This window comes from Staurois parvus, unplaced genomic scaffold (genome assembly GCF_062004578.1).
Source record: "Staurois parvus isolate SC_StPar_1 unplaced genomic scaffold, SC_StPar_1.0 ptg000578l, whole genome shotgun sequence".
Lineage (NCBI taxonomy): Eukaryota > Metazoa > Chordata > Amphibia > Anura > Ranidae > Staurois > Staurois parvus.
In genome coordinates, this window is record NW_028318374.1 from 4,095,804 (window position 1) to 4,112,127 (window position 16,324).

A 16,324-nucleotide genomic window follows, 5' to 3' on the forward strand; every position below is an offset into this window, starting at 1 on the left:
GAGACCAGATATAGTGAATGCAGGGTCCTGGGAGACCAGATATAAAGAATGCAGGGTCCGGGGAGACCAGATATAAAGAATGCAGGGTCCGGGGAGACCAGATATAAAGAATGCAGGGTCCTGGGTTTAGTAACATTTTAATATTGTATATGTACTTAGAGTTCAGCTTTGACTGATACAACATAACAGGCATTTGTTATATGACCAATAGCCTGTCCTTACTTTCACCTTGTCTTTATTTCTCAGCCACAATAGAAGATTACATAACTATTCCATAATGTTACATAAGAAAACATATTTGCTGTTTACAGTTTCCACCTTCCAGCCTCCGGCTCATACAACCGCGGCTCTGCCTATAGCGGTATTATCGGCTGCTCTTTCATTTACTTTTTTTTTTGTTAAAAAAGCAGGTCAAGTGTCTAAGATCGGTGTTTTCTCTGCTGTAAGGTGCGTTTACCGGTAAGTCGAAGGCTTTGTTCATAAACAAAATGATTAAACATCCCGGGCGAATAATTACAGCTTGAAAGATGGCAGACATAAAATTCCTGCCGTGTCAATTTGGGCTATTATGCGTTCATTGTAAATACGTCTAAGAAATAAACAGCATTGTACAGCGGAGCCTACAATTTCTGGGCCCTTGTGCCGTCAGAGAGGGGATCAGACATTAAATATATGTATTTTAAAAATAAATGCCTCCTTAGTTTTCCCCTCAACAGATCCATTCTTAAATTAAAAGGGCTTTCCGTTTCTCAACACAAACCGCCCATTTACTTCTGACCTCTGGGGAAGTTGGTGCGACGTGGTTTAGCGACAAGAGTCCAGCGTTCGTCGTTTTTGGTGCTGAGCTTTTGGCCCTAAAAAGTTGTGAATATAACGCCTTCCAAGTCTCTAACCTTTTCCTAACACATTTAAAAGATATCTAAACCCAAAAGCAAAAATTTTATGTATTGCAGTTTACCAGTCTTTAGATGAGCTGACTGCTTTAGTTTTTATGTTTTAGGCTAAGAATGTTTTCAGCAAGTACAGAACATACCTGATGACTTTGCCAGAAATGCTGGGCCCTTATTACTTCCTGTGAACTAAAGTGGTTGTAAACCTCTGAAATGAAAAATGAACAGAGCGTATCCCTCTAGAGCCAGTTGGCGAATGCCCTATAGCAGCTTTATTGCTATAGGGCGGGCACTGTGTGCAGAATCAATCTGCATTTGCTAGTTGGGTGCGCACGTATTCCCTACAGGCGCACCGCTTCTGCTGTGGTTTGTCATAGCGGAAGCTGATCAGCTTGTGCCAGCCAATGGATGACCATCGGCACCTGCTGATCGGTGAGGAGAGAGACAGAACACAGCTCTGCCTATGTAAACAAGGCAGATCTGTGTTCTGTCAGTGGCTATTTGTTGGATTTTGTTTCCCTGCAAAGCAGGGAATAAAATCCAGCACAACCCTTAAGCCAACCATAAACGGGTCATATTCCGAAAGAATTTTCTTTCAAAAATCTTTTCTAAGAATTTTCGTTTGAATTTCGCACCACTAGTGGGCTACAGAAATGGGCGATTTTCGTGTGACCATCAAATTTGAGTGATCATGCATGTTGGAAATTGTTTGAAAAACTAACGAATTTCTAATCAATGATGGGAGAATCATGTGAGAAATATCTTTGGAAAAAAAAAATGAGCGTGAACTGTGACCTGGAAAGAAAATTCTTGGCCATGAAAATTCTTTTCTGAAGCAACATGTGAACCAAGGCTTGGTTGGTCGAATTTCGAAATCAATGGTGGCACCATCAAAACGCATGAAATGTCTGGTTTCTAAAGAAACTTTGTTCGGAATTCAACCCATGCATGACCTGCATTAGTTAAATACATCATATAGTACACATGTAAACACTGGATAGGCACACAGTTAACCCTTTGATCGCCCTAGATGTTTAACCCCTTCCCAGCCAGTGTGTATTTTTAGCACCGATCAATGTAGTAGCGTCACTGGTTCCCACAAAGTGTCAGTTAGTGTCCAATTGTCCACTGAAATATGGCAGTCCCACTATAAGTTGCTGATCGCCTCCATTACTAGTATAAAAAATAAATCAATAAAAATTCCAGTATATATACCATCAGAGGTGGACTGACAACTCATGGGGCCCCTGAACAATAGGGGATCATGGGGCCCCTGTGTCCTTGCCCACACTCAAAAAAGCCTATGAAAAAGGTACCAGGGGCATCTCATGGGGCCCCCTAATGACCCCAGGCCCTCGGGCAGTGCCCAAGTTTCGAAATGGTCAGTCCGCCCCTGTATACCATAGTTTGTATACTATGCTGTAACTTTTGAGCAAACCAATAAATATACACTTATTGGGAATTTTTTTTTCCAAAAATATGTAGCAGAATACATATTGGTCTAAATTTATGAAGAATTTGTTTTCTATTGGATATGTTTTATAGCAGAAATAAAAAATAGTTGTTTTTGTTTTTTAAATTAACGGTCTTTTTTTGTTTATAGTGCAAAAAAGTGAAAACCCCAGAGGTGATCAAATGCCACCAAAAGAAAGGTCTATTTGTGGGAAAAAAATAACAGAAATTTCATTTATGTGCAGCGTTGCATGACCGTGCAATTGTCAGCTAAATTAACGCAGTGCCGTATAGCAGAAAAATGGCCTGGTCAGGAAGGGGGGTAAATCTACCGAAGGTCAAGTGGATAGTGTGTACTTGCATCAATCGAAAGCACCTAGTGTGATTTCTGTCTGCTCTCTCATTCCTCTACTACCTGCATGAGTCACTTCTGACAGTCTTTGCTGACACTAGGCAATCCCAGGAGAAGGAACACAGCAACCAATTGACAGCTTCATGTTTCCCTATGAGACTATGTTCATTCCCACCACTCAGGTCTCAGATTACACTCAGCTCCTTGCTCTAGGCCAGGGATGTCAAACTGGTGGCCCTCCAGCTGTTGCGAAACTACAAGTCCCATCATGCCTCTGCCTTTGGGAGTCATGCTTGTAACTGTCAATCTTGCAATGCCTCATGGGACTTGTAGTTTGGCAACAGCTGGAAGGCCACCTGTTTGACACCCGTGGTGTAGACTGTGCAGTGTGTGACATTATATCCCCACCCCCTGACTTCTGGAGCTCAGAAATGCTATTTAAATTCTATGCTTTGAATGGATGTAGAGGAGAGAGCATTACAGATAAACAGGTACAACTTACGTAGGAGGATTTGTTTTATCTCTGTGTATCACCTGAGGCCAGTCATTTCAGAAAGTGTATGTAAGGGTTTATAACCACTTTAAGTGAACTACTTATCCTACCAAAATGCATGTAATAGAGGTGAGCAGAGAAAGACATGTTTCAAGTCCAGCGTGGGTGACAACTGTAGCTCCATCCATAGATACAGTGAGGAGTGAGCGTAGCCACCCTATAAAAGAAAATATGCAATTTGCAGAATCACCAGCTGGAAAAAAGAACAAAAAGCCAGAATAAAAAAGAAACATTGTATATCCACCTCAACTAAGGTCCTTCGAGGTACAATATAGTCGATTTTTGGTTTGGGGTTTAGATATACTTAAGCCTCCACCTGACCAATCATTCTTCTTCCATCCCTGAAAACTGATACCTAACCTACCCCGCAACACTTAGCCCACGTGCGGAATTCGCAGCGGTTTCTGTGCGCTTTCCTCACTGCATCATGTCGCACCCCATTCATGCAAACCTCTGTGGGTGTGTATGTGAACGACACCCCGAAATCGTTTCACAAAACGCGGTGTGATGTACAGAATCGGATCACATGGGTGCGAATACAGAATATCTGATTCTGGTGCAAAAAAAGGGTTGCTGCGGATGCAGTGTGATCTGAGGCTAAAATTGCACCGCACAGAAATCGCATGCGATTTGCACAGGAATGCGGCGCGGTTCCTGTGCGATTCACATGCGATGTGCCACATCAGTGTGAACCCGGGCTTAAAGTGGACCTTCTACGAGTCTGCGTTCATCTCTGACCTTTCACATTATACAGTACAGTAGAATTTTTCACAAACGTTGCACCCAATTTAAAGGACAGCCCCACGGTTATGAAAGTCGGGCCAACTGCCGTACCTTGCTCTCCTCATATCCCCCCCACTGCTTAGCTCTGAGGCTTGCGTCTCACTGGGCATTTGTGCGCATTTCTCAGTAGGCTCTAATGCAGCAGCCATCTATGTGCAATGCTCCGGTAAAGTGGGATTGGTGACATTTTCTGTTCTATAGAATTGTCTCATACGTGATAGAAGGCAGATCGGTTGAATGTCCATGACTGAGCAGACCACAATACGGTAGGACAGGTCGTACTTGAAGAATTGAGAACCCTTCACTTCAAAGCACCAGATGCCATCTGAGCGGCCAGGGAGCCGTGTTCTTGACATAAAGTGTATCCAGGGCCATGGATAAGGGGGTACCACTGGTCCTTCTGTACGGGACCCAGACCAGCAAGGGGGCCCAAGCAGCTGGTGAATTGGATGTAAGCAGGGCGGGTGATTGTCACCAGCACACCGAGGATCACCAATATGGGTCCACAAGTTTTAATAAACGATCATAAAGTTACAGCAAGGCAACGTTTCAGAGTCTCGCAGGACACCTTCATCACCCATTCATGTCACATGCCTGATGAAGGGGTCTTGTGAGACTCCGAAACGTCGCCTTGCTGTAACTATGTGATCGTTTATTAAAACTTTTGGACCCATATTGGTGATCCTCGGTGTGCTGGTGACATTCTCCCTTGCTGATTCTGTTCGGTTCCAGCTGACAGTCGTTGCAGCACCCACTTATACACACCGCCATTTTTAACGCAGGAACGTGTGCGTATCGATTGTACACTTGCAGGGTGGGTGATTGGCGCAGCAAGGGCGGGGGCAATTACTGGAACTGATCCCTTGTATGGTTCTCTCTGCAGCACCCTCCCAGTGCATCATACATTTCCCCATGCTGCCCAAGCCCCCCCTGTAAGCCCCCCTCCCCCGCAGTGCTGCCGGCTTCCCTCCTCTCCTTCCCACCGGCAAATGGAAGAATGCAATAGGATGGAGAGGGTGGGAAGGGTCCGTAAATATGTCACATTTACCAGCCCCTTCCTTTCCTGAATGAACACAATGGTGATCAGTAGTGATCACTCACTATGTTCATTCATAACTGAAGCATAATAAACTGTTTATTTGGGGGCCCTGTTACATTGGCTGTATGGGGCCTCGTGATTTCTAACAGCAGCCCTGAGTGTATCCAAACCCAAGGACCAAAATGTTATATATTGGGCAGCAGAGCGGCTAAGTGGTTAGCACTTCCACCTGGCAGTACTAGGGGCGTTGGTTCAAATCCCAACCACAGCACCACCTGCCTGGAGTTTGTATGTTCTCCCTGTGCCTGCGTGGGTTTCCTCCCACGCTTCAAAGACATGCCGGTAGGTGATTTGGCTCCTGTCTAAATTGTCCCTAATATGTGTATGTATGAATGTGGGTTAGGGACCTTAGATTGTACCCCCCTTGAGGGTTAGGGACTGATGTGAATGTACTATATATATATGTAAAGCACTGTGTAAATTGATGGCGCTATATAAGTAACTGTAATAAATAAGTACAGGCGTACCTCAGTTTACGAATTTAATGCATTCTGCGGGAAGTTTCGTATTGTGAAAAATTTGTAAACTGAAATGCGGTTTCCCATAGGAATGCACTTAAAACCAATTAAATCCATTCCGGAGGTCAAAAAAAAGTAAAAAAAAAGTCTTTTATCTGTTCAAAACTCTTTATAAAGTGCACTTTAAAGGCATAAATACTGTCCAGGGACATGATTAAAAATTAATTCGTAAATGCATTGAAAACCAATTAATCTTTTCATATTGCGAAAAAAATTTGTAAACCCGAGGCATTATTTTCAATGGATTTTCATGCGTAAACCAAAAATGACATTAACCGAGGCGTTCATAAACCGAGGCACACCTGTACATTGCAGACTTCCGGTCCTTAGATTTTTCAGCCATTTTTCCTTCTATTTTCACCTCCTGCTTTGGAACACTGTACTGTATCCAGGGCTTTTTTTCCAGCGGGGGAACGCAGGTCCAGAACCTCCAGCACTAAATGTATGTACAGACAAGGGATGCTGGGTTGGGCTGGGGGGTCTACTGATGCTGGCAGCAGGGGGGATCTATTGTTGCTGAGGGGATCTATTTTGCATGGTGGTCTATTGTTGCTGGGGAGGTCTATTGTTGCTGGGGAGGTCTATTGTTGCTGGAGAGGGATCTATTTTGGCATGGTGGTCTATTGTTGCTCGGGAGGTCTATTGTTGCTGGAAAGGTCTATTGTTGCTGGAGGGGAACTATTGTTGCTGAAAGGCCAATTGTTCCCAAAGGGGATCTACTGTTGAGGGAGGGGGTCTGTTGCTTGCTGTTCGGATATTTGTTGTTGCTGTTGGAGATCTATTGTTGTTGATGTGGTATTTTGTTGTGGGGGTCCAATGTTGCTGGGGGGGGGGACTGTTGCTGGGAGAGCTACTGTTGCTGGCTGCAGGGGATCTATTTTACTGCTTTTCTTGTTATCGATAACAAGTACCATCCAAAATGATACTCGGCTCCATATTCTCTAAAAAAAGCGCTACTGGGAGGTGGGTGGGGGGCGGAAACAAGGAGAGACTCAGAAGGGGGGAGTTCCTGCACTTATTCTGTGGGGAAAAAAAGCCCTGACTGTATCCATGGAGGAGCAGCGTTGTCACCTTAGGACAGGGCGTGCTTTAGTGCCCTCTCCTCATCTCCACAACATTGGGGGAGGTGTTCTGTAGTTCCCAGAGTTTGCTGGGAACAATGCCAACTGATAACAGGTATTTATTTCAAACAGACAAAATAGGGACTTTTTTCTCACGGAAAAGATACTTTTATAAGCGTTTTTCTGCAAAAACGCTGCAGCCAGGAGGACAGCTTCTAGGGGTTGTGTGCGTAACGCCTAAGACAGGTGCTCTTTAAGAGGTAGCCGTCAGTCCCGGTGTCTTTGGTGAACCCTGAAATCCTCCATGTAGGTGCGTCTGATCCCTGTTCCCGGACTGGAGCCCCCACACCTGCCTGTGTATGGAGATAGGACCGATGAGGAGGGATGAGCAGAGACAGAAATCCAGCAACTGGACAGCTGCCACGGCCCGTCTGCCTCTGGAAAGATCCAGCTATATTTGGCTGCTGATTAGCAAAGGCGAAAAACACTCCACAGAGGCCGAATCTCACACATATCCCATCCGCCCGCCGCAGTCTTGGAGATATCACAGACCCAGAACAGCCGAGGTTCACAATTCCCACAATGAGATACCATGAATCACTGAATATTCCAGGTGAAGGCCTATCCCGTGCACACAGAGGTGCTGCTTTCAGAATCTACTGACCAGAAAACATGCTTTACCGCGATCATACCTCCCAACTTATTCAGATGGGAACGAGGGACACCTATTAGCAAATATATGTAGGCATAGGACACGCCCCCTGTCATGCCCCTTTGCACCCCATTCACACTTTGTGCGACTTGTAATGGACATTAAACACTTGCTCTCCTAAGGATTTACCCCCCTTCCTAACCAGGCCATTTTTTATGACACGGCGCTGCATTAATTTAACTGACAATTGCGCGGTCATGCAACGCTGCACCCAAATGAAATTTACGTCCTTTTTTCCCACAAATAGAGCTTTCTTTCGGTGGTATTTGATCACCTCTGTGGTTTTATTTGTTTGTACTATAAACAAAAAAAAAGACCAACAATTTGGAAAAAAAACCCCAATATTTTTGACTTTTTGCTATTAAAAATGTCCAGTAAAAAAATTTAAAAAATCAAATTTCATCACAAATTTCGGCCAAAATGCATTCTGCTCCATGTCTTTGCTGAAAAAAATCCCAATACGTGTAAATTAATTGGTTTACGTGAAAGTTATAGTGTTTACAAATGGCGGTATAGATACTGGGATTTTTATTTTTTATTATTTCTATGCTAGTGATGGCGGCGATCAGTGGCTTATAGCGGGACTGCAGGACTGCGGTGGGCATTCTGACACTTTGGGGGAAACTAACTAACTGCCACTGACATCCCCAGTGACACCAATACAGTGATCAGTGCTAATAAGAAGCACTGACACTGTACTAATGGCACTGGGCAGGAAGGGGTTAACATCTGGGGTGATCAAAGGGTTAACTGTGTGCTGTTTTGCTAGGAAGACATGCTGTGCTGAGAGATACAAAGCAGAATGTCCTTGCTGACAGGAGAGAGATCTGTGTTGTTTACACACATATCTATCCCCTCTCAGCTTCAGCAGCGATCACCGAGTTCCAGCCGAGAACCCGGTGATTGACATCCACTGCAACCAATGGCAACATGGGTAGGGTGCCCCCTACCTGGAACTGCAAAATCATGTATATATATATATATGTGATTTTGCACAGTGTGGCCGCCCTGCAGCAGTATATCTGCTGTAGGGCAGAGGGCAAGTGCTTTCTTTACACCACAATCCGTGCATTCATCAGGGGCGGACTGACAACTCATGGGGCCCCTGGGCAATAGGGGATCATGGGGCCCCTGTGTCCTTGCCCAAACTCAAAAAAGCCTATGAAAAAGGTACCAGGGGCATCTCATGGGGCCCCCTACTGACCCCGGGCCCTCAGGCAGTGCCCGAGTTTCCAAATGGTCAGTCCGCCCCTGGCATTCAGTATGCAGTTTTGCATGCACGTTTACATGCATTTGTATTGGGTTTGTAGTGCATTTTTTTATGTTTGCTGTGTTTTTTTAGGCTTTATTTATGGCTTTTTTAACCACTTGACGACCAAGCTATAGCCAAATGACGGCTACAGCATGGTTGCCTAGTTCTGGGAGGGGGTCATATGATGTCCTCCAGAATCGCACCTACCGCGCGCCCCCTGGGGCACACACCTGGCATGCTCTGTGATCATGTCCAATGACACAGCTGATCACAATGTAAATACAGTTGCGCCAGTCATTGGCTGCACTTTCCTCATGTTGTCACAGCGTGAGAAGAGAGGAGTCAGTAATTGGCAACTGTATATACAGTACATATCCTTGAGCTTGTTTTTGTTGTTTTATTAGAAGTTAACAACTTGGATGGGATCTAGGGGTACATGGGGTGCCCAAGGAACTTTAGAACTCGTGGACAACTTCTTAGCGAACACTGTACACAAAATGTGAACCAAAAAAGTAGTAACTGTCTCTGTAAGGCATAGCTCCCAACTGTGGCTCTGAGGAAGAGGCAAGTCCTCGAAACGCGTCAGTCTATTGGATGTCTACACTCCCCATTGAGGACTGTTACTCAGCGCGGTGTTGACCCAGCTGTTCTTTTATGATGTTCCTTGACTTTATTCTCGTTTGTGAGTACAACACCTATTTTATTTCTTATTAAACACATTTTTTATGGTAATGCACTAGGCCTGTGCGCCCTCTCTTTGTTCTTTCCTCATAGCTCCCAACTGTCCCTGATTTCGAGGGACTGTCCCTGATTTGGAGCGAAGTCCCTCTGCCCCTCTTTCCTTCTCATTTGTTGCTCATTTTGGTCTGATCTATATAGTTGTATATAAAATGCACTATTTATCTTTAAAAAAGTGTTTCATCGTGATAAACCTTTCATCCAGTATAAAGGACTAGTAGTTTTAAAAAAAAGCACTTTTGGGTTTAACCAATTTTTTTTGAATATTTCTCCTTTAAGGCCTACATACATTTGCTAATAGGTATCCCACGTTCCTGAAAAAATAAATAAATATGCAGCGCTTTTGAAATTAAATATGAACAAGCATAAAAAACAGAACATGAACAGCATAACTGCATGACAAATTCAGTCCATATTGCATGGTGCGATAAAGTGATAGGTGCAATTGTCCCAATAATTCATGTTCAGAGAAATTCGTGACTCTTGTGATCTCGTGATTTGTACAAATAATGCACTAACCAGATAGCGCAACCAATGCGCATGGAGCAATTAAGACCCGCTCCTGGTGCTCTGGACTTGTAGTATTAGGAGGATGTCATCTGCAGGTATGGCCACCAGATGTCATCAATCCAGGTATATGGGTAAGTCATCCACCAGAGAGATCATCAGCGGGGGAGGGGGTGATCATGCATCATTCCCAAATGAACGTAACCTTCAAAAGCGGGCTCCCATAACATAGATGAGACCACGGTATTGTTTAGTTGCACCCCAGTCTGTCCTGCACAGCAAACTGGTTCCAGGTTGGACTGGAACCAGTTTGCTGTGCAGGACAGACTGGGGTGCAACTAAACAATACCGTGGTCTCATCTATGTTATGGGAGCCCGCTTTTGAAGGTTACGTTCATTTGGGAATGATGCATGATCACCCCCTCCCCCGCTGATGATCTCTCTGGTGGATGACTTACCCATATACCTGGATTGATGACATCTGGTGGCCATACCTGCAGATGACATCCTCCTAATACTACAAGTCCAGAGCACCAGGAGCGGGTCTTAATTGCTCCATGCGCATTGGTTGCGCTATCTGGTTAGTGCATTATTTGTACAAATCACGAGATCACAAGAGTCACGAATTTCTCTGAACATGAATTATTGGGACAATTGCACCTATCACTTTATCGCACCATGCAATATGGACTGAATTTGTCATGCAGTTATGCTGTTCATGTTCTGTTTTTTATGCTTGTTCATATTTAATTTCAAAAGCGCTGCATATTTATTTTTTCATGTTTCTATCTGGGTCCCAAGGTTACCTTTTATGCTAGCTGCTTCACTTATGTACTCCCAGCGCTCTATTACCTACTTATACATATCCCACGTTCCTGTCTCAAAAAGTTGAGAGGTATGCTTTAAGGAGCACTGATGTCCCCTTTGATGTACCTCCTGAGACCCCGGATGAATCCTTCCTCTTTCACCCAGCTATCCTGAGGGTATCCCTGGGCAAGGGATTCCAAGATCTGCAATTAAGTAGTCCCGGATGTGAACTAGTTGGGCATTGCACCTGACTGCCCTCTCCCTTCTCTGGCCCAGGCAGGGGCGGACTGACAACTCATGGGGCCCCCGGGCAATAGGGGATCATGGGGCCCCTGTGTCCTTGCCCAAACTCAAAAAAGCCTATGAAAAAGGTACCAGGGACATCTCATGGGGCCCCCTACTGACCCCGGGCCCTCGGGCAGTGCCCAAGTTTCCAAATGGTCAGTCCGCCCCTGGGCCCAGGGGGTGTAGGAGTCCTCACACTGTCCTGTCCTGTAGCTTGGTGGGCTGCAGCTGCTTTCAGCCCTTACACTTGGCTGGCTCCTTCCTTGATGCTCAGGATGTTCTCCCTAGGGGACAGTGGTACAGTGGAGATCCTTCCATCCAGCACCAACTTGTAGGTAGGCTCCCCTCCCTGGAGCCCCCTCCCAGGCTCCACACTCCAGCACCTTCCCTCACTTCACCCATCTTCCACCCAAACACAACTCTCCTCTGCTGCACAGGCTCTACCATATTTAACGGTTGCTCTTAGCCACTCCCCAGGCAGGAGGCCTTACATGGTGACTAAGTTCCCTTAAACATGCAAATCCAGGCTTCCTCCCCTCCTCCACCCCTCTTCTAGAAAGTTCCTCCAGTTTCTGGGTGGGAGCCTCCCAGCCTGTCTTGTGGTGACCACTCTACCTCACTCCCAGGCTGACTCATCCCAGGCTTCTAACAAGCCTCTGACTCACAAAAATCCTTCCTAGCTAAACACGGGGTATGCTGACTATGTGTGTATCTGACACATCTCCAGTTACTTGTCAGATATGCTGCAAATATTAACCCAGGAATACAATTGGTTGGAGATGAACTTTAAAAAAATGGAGGTACATAGAAAAACATGTTGAGGCCAATGGTCAGTGGCATAATAAAATGAAAAATATTCAAAGTGGTTGCGATTTCTGTGTGGTCTCCCCATACTCTGCTATCTGCAGGAGATACTTATGACAGGTGATACCTACTGCAAGGAATCCAAGGGGGACAGGGGAGAGGAGCTCCAACACAGCCTGTGATTGAGAGCTTTGGCTGTGCATGTTTCCCATATGAGACTGTGTAGAGGGGGTGTGTCCATTCCCTCCCTCCACTCCACCATGTCCATCCATGGCTCCAGTACATAGATGACATTTCCACCTCATTATAATAATCATTGTCACAGGTAGGTGCTGTGCAACCTTTGATCAGGTGTAGATGTAGCATCCTCCTATCATAGAATTGCTAGGCAAATTTAGTATCTCTCCTTCTGTAGTCAAGGAATCTGTGATTGTTTGTTCTGCTCTATTCAGGTTTTCACAGGCTGGGAGTTCGATTGCTTCCCCTCTAAAAAAGAAGCTTCCAATTAACAGGGAGGAAGATTTAAAGGACCAACCTTAATATTTATCATGGCCTGGCCAACCCTTGGAGAGGAGTGTTCAGAAGGTGGCTGGGAAGGTGATAAATAGTCTGAAGCCCTAAACAGATTGTTCTCTCTCTCCAGGAGGGTCCCAAGCCTTTTTTTTTGTGGGGGGGGGGGTCTGCACCTCTGAGGCAGCCTGTGGACTGTGTAGCTGTTCCTGAGACCTCAGCGGTGTCAGGGACGAGGGCCTTCAGTGATAACCACAAGGAGCTGGTTGTGGGACTTCACCATAAGGAACATATCTGCAGAAGGACTGTTTCCCTTACTGGACTGTGTCTGGGGGAAGTTGACCCTGAACTGATTCCTGGTGACCGCGTGCTTTTTGGGATATAAGTGCCAGAGGTAGCTATGGACTGAGATGGCTCTCTTAGGGTCTCAGAGTTCTGCCCATTCCCCCGTGTTCTTAGCAGAACCCTGGAGTGGGAGCCTAGAGAAGAGTGTCCTCTGTTACTATGAAGCATTTTGGAGTATCCCATGTCCTACCCCTCTCCTGTTTAAAGTTTTTGGAGTAAGAAATTTCACAAGGCATCCCCTAGACTGCATTATTGGAGACGGAGTATTTGGACTGCTGCTAATATTAGCGGCCCCTGCGGGGGTATGCTACATGCTTTGCCCGTGGGCCTGTGGACAGAATTTGGTTACTCCATTATGGGGGAGGGTCTTTATGGACTAAAGTGGGAGGAAGCTTCCCATATGGAAAAAAAATATATTTGAAATATATTTTAAAAATACTCTTCCCAAATATATTGACATATATTTGAAATGCTATAAGTTTGGTCATAATATTCAATATATTTCAAAATATATTTCAATAAATATATATATATATATATATATATATATATATATATACACACTGTATGTTGAAATGTGTTTTTATTACAAAATATATGAAAAATATTGTTAAAAATACATTTCATATATACTGTATGTCTTTAAAAATACAAATCTACATTTTTGGAATGCATTTACAAATATATGTAAAAATATATGTTCAAATTAATTTTTTATATGTTCAAGAAAATCAGAAGAATATATTTAAAAAAAATATATTTTTAAAAATATATATTTTTTAAATATATTCTTCAGAATGTTTTGAACATATAAAAAAGTCATTTTAACATATATTTTTACATATATTTTTTAATGCATTCCAAAAATGTAGATTTATATTTTTAAAGACATACAATATATATGAAATGTATTTTTAACAATATTTTTCATATATTTTGTAATAAAAACGCATTTCAACATACAGCATATACTGTATATATATATTTATTGAAATATATTTTGAAATATATTGAATATGGTCAAAATTGTAGCATTTCAAATATATGTCAATATATTTGAGAAGAATATTTTTTTAAATATATTTCAAATATATTTTTCTTCCATGTGGGTTATATGGGCATTTTTATTCTGTTCACCATTTTTCCTGTTTGTTCTGTATGTTACCTTGTAAAGGGGGTCACCACGTCCCCGAAAAATCACGTTGGTTTGTATGAAGCTCCTGTAAACTTTCAAACTGAATCCAGGTGAGCTGGCATTGCTGTTAACAAGTTTTACTTGGTGGCACTGTTTGCTGAGGACCCCAAATTAAATCAGTATTAAGTGCCCTGTCATACCGGATGCAATTTGCCATGTGATTTGTCATGCGGTTTGAGTTTTAATTTGTATGGCAAGTCGCACCCTATTGTCTGCAATTAAAGTGGCCATATTGGTGCGATTTCCACTTGGTTGGAGTGGAGATTTTGGAAGTAGTTCATACACTACTTCAGGTGCGACTTGTATAGGCATCTGTGTCTTGCAAGCCGCAGATGTCTTGCAAGCAGGGGCGGACTGACTATTTGGAAACTCGGGCACTGCCTGAGGGCCCGGGGTCAGTAAGGGGCCCCATGAGATGCCCCTGGTACCTTTTTCATAGGCTTTTTTGAGTTTGGGCAAGGACACAGGGGCCCCATGATCCCCTATTGCCCGGGGGCCCCATGAGTTGTCAGTCTGCCCCTACTTGCAAGCCACACTGGAAGTCGGAATGAGATCCAAATTTGAAATCGTGTGACTTCACTGGAATTTGCACAATTACAAAGTTGTATCGGTGTGACCGGGGACTAAACCTTAAATCAGCAATGTAATATACTGCATTAGATGTGGTGGCTGCATTAGGTTTTTTATAGGCTTTTTTCCCCTCTGTTTTCACCTGCTGATTTGACCAGTAACACACTTCCTGTATTAGTGAAACACAACTCTGGATGAGTGAGCACAGGAGGCACAGCAGACAACAAGACAACAGCATTTTCAGTCTGAGGAGTATAGTTGTGTTAAATGTTCTAGCCCCCATTTTGGATGAAGGAGCACAGGAGTCACCTTTGGACACCAGCATTGTCAGTCTGAGGGGAGGGGCTTGTTACATCTACTAGTATATTTAAATACACTAACAAAATTAAGGCGAACTCCAGCTCACACTTTATAAGCAGTTACAGCAAGAGGTTTTTTTTTCCTTTTAGGAAAAAGGTTTTACATGAATAAATAAAAGCTGATCATTGTAAGCACCTCTGCTAGTGGTACATGGTTTGTCTCAACCCTGTAACTCAGGGGTCTCCAAACTTTCTAAACAAAGGGCCAGTTACTGTCCTACATACTTCAGAAGGGCTGGAGTGCCCAGTGGGAGTAGAAAATGCCCCAGCGTCAGTAGGAGTAATAAAAAATGACACACTGCTTGTAGTTAGTGGAAGGAGGAATAGTGTCAAGTCATTGGTATTAGTGGGAGGAATAGTGTCCCATCATTGGTGTCAGTGGGTGGAATAGTGTCCCATCATTGGTATCATGGGAAGAATAGTGCCCCATCATTGGTATCATGGGAAGAATAGTGCCCCATCATTGGTATTACTGGGAGGAATTGTGCCCCGTCATTGGTGTCAGTGGGATGAATAGCGCCCCATCATTGGTATTCATGGGAGGAATAGTGCACCATCACTGGTGTCAGTGGAAGGAATAGTGCCCCATCACTGGTGTCAGTGGGAGGAATAGTACCCCATTATTGGTGTCAGGGGGAGGAATAGTGCCCCATCATTGGTGTCAGGGGGAGGAATAGTACCCCATCATTGGTGTCAGGGGAAGGAATAGTGCCCCATCATTGGTATTACTGGGAGGAAAAGTGCCCCATCATTGGTATTCATGGGAGGAATAGTGCCCCATCACTGTTGTCAGTGGGATGAATAGTGCCCCATCATTGGTGTCAGTGGGAGGAATAGTGCCCCATCATTGTTGTCAGTGGGATGAATAGTGCACTATCATTGGCGGCTGGGGGAGTAATAGTGCCCCATCATTGGTGTCAGTGGGAGGAATAGTGCCCCATCATTTGTATCAGTGGGAGGAATAGTGCCCCATCATTGGTGTCAGTGGGAGGAATAGTGCCCCATCATTGGTGTCAGTGGGAGGAATAGTGCCCCATCATTGGTGTCAGTGGGAGGAATAGTGTCCCATCATTGCTGTCAGTGGGAGGAATAGTGCCCCATCATTGCTGTCAGTAGGAGGAATAGTGCCCCATCATTGCTGTCAGTGGGATGACTAGTGCACCATCATTGGTATCAGAGGAAGGAATAGTGCCCCATCCTTGGTATTAGTTGGAGGAATAGTACCTAATTGTTTATATCAGTGGGAGGAATTGTGCCCCATCATTGGTATCAGTAGAAGGAAAAATGCCCCCTAGTTAGTGCTAGTGGAAGAAATTATGCCTCCTTGTTGGTGTCAGTGGGAGGAAAAGTACCCCGAGGGCCAGACAGAGGCAAGCAAAGGGCTGCATCCGGCCCATGGGCCGCAGTTTGGAGACCACTGCTCTAACTGCTACATCTCCTCCAGCCAGTTTCAATGCATTCACTCCAACACTGGCTGCACATCATATCCACAGTGGACCATGCCTGTGCAATGTGTGTTCACACGACCTCTT